We start from the raw sequence: 6,112 nt of genomic DNA on the forward strand, positions 1-6,112 counted from the left end.
GAAGAGGGGGGGAACATTTTAGTACAGCTTTCCCAACTTTCCAGCCAGGGCTCCTGTCATGTCCGCCAACACCGAAACATGTCCTCACAAACTCAGAGAACGTTGAGGACAGGGGTGGACAAGCGGTCCTGGAGAGCTGCAGGGCTCAGATTCAACAGCCACTCTCGACCCAGAATCAGGTGAGGTGAGTTCACTGTGTAATTAATTGATTAATAAAGTGCTGAGTAACAACAAAAACCAGCACACCCTGCGGCTGTCCAGGACCAAGGTTGGCCACCAATGATGCGGGATGTGAACATGAATGAAAAATAATATAAATGATCATTTACGAGAGGGAGAGGTACTGTAACCTCTGGGAGCTCCTGAAATTATCCTGGGCCCTGTTCCACAAAGCAGGATTTCGTAATTCACTGGATAACTGCACTGGGTAACACCCAGGCCAGATATTTTTACGTCAGTCCGTGTTCCAGATTTGAGCAGGGTCGAGGTTTTACTCAGAGCAGTTATCAGGCTAACTCAGTAACCCTGCTTTGTGGAACAGGCCCCAGGTTTTACTCAGAGCAGTTATCAGGCTAACTCAGTAATCCTGCTTTGTGGAACAGGCCCCAGGTTTCACTTGGAGCAGTTATCTGGCTAACTCAGTAATCCTGTACACGTGTGTGTGTGTGTATAGTGTGTGTGCATACATGTCTACAGTGTGCAGTGTGTGTGCATATGTGTCTGTAGTGTGCAGTGTGTGTGCATACGTGTCTGCAGTGGGCAGTGTGTGTGCATACGTGTCTGTAGTGTGCAGTGTGTGTGCATACGTGTCTGCAGTGGGCAGTGTGTGTGCATATGTGTCTGTAGTGTGCAGTGTGTGTGCATACATGTCTGCAGTGTGCAGTGTGTGTGCACACGTGTCTGTAGTGTGCAGTGTGTGTGTGCATACGTGTCTGTAGTGTGCAGTGTGTGTGCATACATGTCTGCAGTGTGCAGTGTGTGTGCATAAGTGTCTTTATTGTGCAGTGTGTGTGCATACGTGTCTGTAGTGTGCAGTGTGTGTGCATACATATCTGCAGTGTGTGTGCATACGTGTCTGTAGTGTGCAGTGTGTGTGCATATGTGTCTGTAGTGTGCAGTGTGTGTGCATATGTGTCTGTAGTGTGCAGTGTGTGTGCATACATGTCTGCAGTGTGTGTGCATACGTGTCTGTAGTGTGCAGTGTGTGTGCATACGTGTCTGCAGTGTGTGTGCATACGTGTCTGTAGTGTGCAGTGTGTGTGCGTGCGCGCGTGTGAAACGCAGCGTTATCTGCGGTGTTTCCTCCAGCGTGGGCTGGCGTTACAGCGCGTCAGGAGCGCTGGTGCTTCCTCACGCTCGCAGACACTCACACGCGTTTCATCTCCTGTTTTGATGGCCTCATCACAGGAGAGGCAGCACAAGTCAGCGGCGGCGACTGTACGGATTAAAAGCTCCCGTTTCAGATCTCAGCTCCGCGTAGCAACCGTCCCCGCAGAACCGCGCCTCGGATGGCAGTTTAATACCCCGATATGAAAAGACGGAGAAACTCAAACTGCCTACGTGGGATTCCAGGGTTCCCGACTTTGTTCTGCTAGATGTTCCCTTTAGCGACGAGCGTCTTGGCTGTCTATCAAACGGCAGCCGTTATCAATGCAGGCTCATCAATCACGCTGTGATCCCAGCCACGCTACTCAAAATGTCTGCCATTAAAGGAAACACCCGAGGCTCTGGAAAGCCGCGTCGAAAAAGTGACAAAACGCTTTCGGTGAAAACGGCTTTTCAACTGAAGCAGATTTTTTGGGGTTAGGATTGTGTAGTTTTGCAGTGGCCTTTTTATCCCATGCAATTATGCTGCTCTCTCTTTCTCTTATCCTCTAATCTCTTTCTCTGTTTCTTTCCTCCACTCTCTCTCCCTCTCCCTCCCTCTCTCTCTCCCTCTCCCCCCCCCCCCCCCTCTGCTTGTTGACTGACAGGGCTGCCGTCTCGGAGGCCGGTGCGGGTTATGAGCACTGGAGGTTAATCTGCGACCGGCTGATTTGTGTTGTCTCCGTTTGCCGCCACATTTAAATAACGACACGCGCGGGAGCCGCTCCGGAGTGCACATTAAAAAATGATTCATTTTGTGAGTTTCTCCCGGAAACCGAGGGCGTTACTGCCATCCCCAGCTTGTGGGATAATGGCTCTGCAGCAGAAGCGACCGCGCGCTCGATTGTGGTCTTGTGGTCGCACTGGATTGTGGTATTGCGGTTGTGCTGGATTGTGGTCTTGGTGGATTGTGGTCTTGCGGTCGCACTGGATTGTGGTATTGCGGTTGTGCTGGATTGTGGTCTTGGTGGATTGTGGTCTTGCGGTCGCACTGGATTGTGGTATTGCGGTGGTGCTGGATTGTGGTCTTGCGGTCGTGCTGGATTGTGGTCTTGCAGTCACACTGGATTGTGGTCTTGCGGTCGCACTGGATTGTGGTATTGCGGTTGTGCTGGATTGTGGTCGTTGGTGGATTGTGGTCTTGCGGTCGCACTGGATTGTGGTATTGCGGTGGTGCTGGATTGTGGTCTTGCGGTTGTGCTGGATTGTGGTCTTGCGGTCACACTGGATTGTGGTCTTGTGGTCGCACTGGATTGTGGTATTGCGGTGGTGCTGGATTGTGGTCTTGCGGTTGTGCTGGATTGTGGTCTTGCAGTCACGCTGGATTGTGGTCTTGCGGTTGTGCTGGATTGTGGTCTAGCGGTTGTGCTGGATTGTGGTCTAGCGGTTGTGCTGGATTGTGGTCTAGCGGTTGTGCTGGATTGTGGTCTAGCGGTTGTGCTGGATTGTGGTCTAGCGGTTGTGCTGGATTGTGGTCTAGCGGTTGTGCTGGATTGTGGTCTAGCGGTTGTGCTGGATTGTGGTCTAGCGGTGGTGCTGGATTGTGGTATTGTGGTATTGGCGGCCTGTAGCATAGTGGCTAAGGTACATGACTGGGACCTGCAAGGTTGTGGTTCAATCCCCCATGTAGCCATAATAAGATCCGCACAGCCGTTGGGCCCTTGAGCCAGGCCCTTAACCCTGTATTGTTGCAGGGGAGGATTGTCTCCTGCTTAGTCTAATCAGCTGCACGTCGCTCTGGATAAGAGCGTCTGCCAAATGCCATTGATGATGATGTTGATGGTATTGCGGTCACGCTGGATTGTGGTATTGCGGTCGCGCTGGATTGTGGTATTGAGGTCACGCTGGATTGTGGTATTGAGGTCGCGCTGGATTGTGGTATTGAGGTCACGCTGGATTGTGGTATTGAGGTCGCGCTGGATTGTGGTATTGCGGTCGCGCTGGATTGTGGTATTGCGGTCGCACTGGATTGTGGTATTGCGGTCGCACTGGATTGTGGTATTGAGGTCACGCTGGATTGTGGTCTTGCGGTGGTGCTTACCTGTGTCAGGGTCCACGGAGAAGTAGGGCTGCCCCTGCAGGATGCTGTAGATCAGTCTGGCGCTGTTTCCGTACGTGGGGTCGTCCGCGTCAATCGCGGTCACCTGTACCACAAAGGTGCCTGGGGAAGAGAGGCAGGGCAGGGCTTCATTACATTACCGTGCATTATCGGCATTTGTCAGATGCTCTTATCCTGAGCGACTGTAGGGAGCAAAATCTCAGCCGTGCATCACCCAGGTGGGTGCTACACATTGGTGGTGGTTGAGGCAAGTTTCACCCTCATCACTGTAAAGCGTTTTTGAGTGTCTAGAAAAGCGCTATATAAATGTAATGATCTATCTATCTATCTATACCAGATATCACCAACCCTGGTCCTGGAGAGCTACTGGGTCTGCTGGTTTTTTGCTGTTACTCTGCACTTAATTAATCAATTAGAGCAGATGATTACACAGCTAACTCACCTCACCTGGTTACCTGGGTCTTAACAGGGTGCTGTTTCTAAGGTGAAAACAAAAACCAGCTGACCCAGTAGCTCTCCAGGACCAGGGTTGGTGACCCCTGATCTATACCAGGAACAAGTGAGCTGAAAGCTGCAGTTTCAAATGCTAGTTTCAGTGTAGATTAACAATAAGCATCTACAAAACATGCACAATATTCTGCGTTTAACATCTCAAATCTCAAGCACAGTCTCACATCAATTGGTGTTGTGTTCCAGCATTAAACTGCTTTCTTTGGGTCAGTGATTGGCCAAAGCAGTGATCTTCATTCCTGGTCCTGGAACTGCAGGGTCTGCTGGTTTTTGTTGTTACCTTAACCAACAATGGATTCTGACACAAGAAACCAGGTGAGGTGAGTTAATTGTGTAATTGACTGCTTTAATTGATCAATTAAGTGCTGAGTAACAGCAGACTCAACAGCAGACGCTGCAGCTCTCCAGGAGCTGGCATGAAGATCTCTGGGCTAAAGTGTCCAAATCTCAAACTGATCTGGAGATCCTTGCTCAAAGTTAGATAATCATTTCATGCTTTAATGTAAGTACTGTTCATTAACCTTCCTGATCACATAATTCTGGAAAGAATTGCCTTCAAACACAAGGACATGGTCTGTTAACGCTCCCGATTCTGCTGAGAGGCACACCATTTTAAAAGATCTCTCCTCATTTTCTCAACTGTCGATATGTCTCTCCCCTTGAACCGTCTCGGGTTCCTTAAAATCTATACGCCTACAGGTGCGCGTATTGAGCCGTTCCGTTCGACCTGATGTGCAGAAACTGATTTGAGGCCGGGCACTGAGGGGAGAGAAAAAAGAAAAGGCGGCATCTGGCGAAAGATTCTGGAAGATTCTGCCAGCAGAGTGAAGCTGAAGCTTAATGGGGAGGAGGGAGAGGATGAGGACGAGGAGGAAGAGGAGAGAATTGAGGTTACGAATCTGATATCACGGACAGGCGCTCCAATCAAATCCGCTTCAGGACACGTGGGACTACATGAGCAGAGAGTACTGGGAGCCAACTAACAAAATGTTCTCAGAATGTTACTGGAATATGTTCCTGTCAATGTTTTGACGTTTCCACTACGTGGCAGCATCCCTGTCTCTCTTCTACCAACCCTCTCACTCCTCTAAGAACTCGCCCACTGTAACATTCAGAAGGAACCTCTGCACTCTCTCACTCCTCTCTTCAGCTCCCTCTACACTCCCCCCCTCCTGCCTCCTTCTCTAAACTGCCCGCTGATGTTGCTACCTCCGCCTTTAACTCATGCCTCTCCCAGACTCTTAACTCAATCTGTCGCCTTGTCTCAAAACCAGTGTCCAACCCCCATACTCTTCACCACCCTTACTTCCCTCCTCATCCCTCCCCCCCCTTCTCATTCTCTCCTCTCTGCAGATGATTTCCTGGCCCACTTTTGAAGGAAAGGTGGCTGGTATCCGGAACTCCTTCACTTATCCGTTGAGGTCGCCTACTCCCCAAAGAGCACCCACTGTTGCACTGACCTCCATCACATTGCTGGAACCCACAGATATACTTCAATCTCAACACAAACCATTGTGCAACCACCTGTCTGCCTGACCCTATTCCATCAGCTGTTCTGCAGTCCATATCCAGAGAGCTCCTTCCTTATCTGTCCTCTATTATTCATGGCTTCTTTGCCAGTGGTAACCATCCGTAGACCACTCTGATGTTAGGAACTAGTATCGCTACTTCCCGTCCTGTACAAAGCTCTGGAATGAGCAGTACTTCACCAACTTCCTTATTTTCTCCAACAGCACAATCTGCTCAACCCTTACCACTTGCCACTGCAAGACCCTCATCCCTCTCTTGCATCCTAATCCTCCTTGACCTGTCTGCAGCATTTGACATGATCAACCGCCAACTCCTGATTTCTACCCTGGCTGAGATGGGCATTTCTGGGACTGCCCCCTCTTGGTTTCTAGCGGATCTAGCGGATAGGTCCGGCCAGGTCACCTGAGCGGGGGCCAGTCCCTGGATGACCAGCTGGACTTCAAAGAGCAAGTTGCAGCAACGTCACGGTCCTTTAGATTCCTTCTGTATAACATCAGGAGGATTCAAGCATACCTGACCACATACAGGCTATGATGTCTCCCAACTAGAGTACTGCAACACCCTACTTGCAAGTCAGCCAGCCTACGCCATCCAGCCAACAAGGCCCCTCCCTACCTACAGGACATAGTTCTCTCTGAGATGCAGAAC

The 6,112-nt window shown here is 50.3% G+C and overlaps 1 protein-coding gene across 1 annotated transcript in view; it reads right to left on the reverse strand.

Moving 5' to 3' along the window:
• The window catches only part of LOC133125800 (cadherin-6-like), a 28,113-nt gene extending 23,876 nt beyond the window's left edge, over positions 1 to 4,237 (reverse strand). The window contains exons 1-2 of the mRNA XM_061237422.1: positions 4,099 to 4,237; positions 3,407 to 3,526 (exon numbers count right to left, since the gene is read on the reverse strand). The gene's annotated coding sequence lies outside the window, so the exon portion shown is untranslated. The remainder of the gene's footprint in view (positions 1 to 3,406; positions 3,527 to 4,098) is intronic.
• Between the last annotated feature and the right edge of the window lie 1,875 nt (positions 4,238 to 6,112).

Source organism: Conger conger, chromosome 4 (genome assembly GCF_963514075.1).
Source record: "Conger conger chromosome 4, fConCon1.1, whole genome shotgun sequence".
NCBI classification, from domain to species: Eukaryota; Metazoa; Chordata; class Actinopteri; order Anguilliformes; family Congridae; genus Conger; species Conger conger.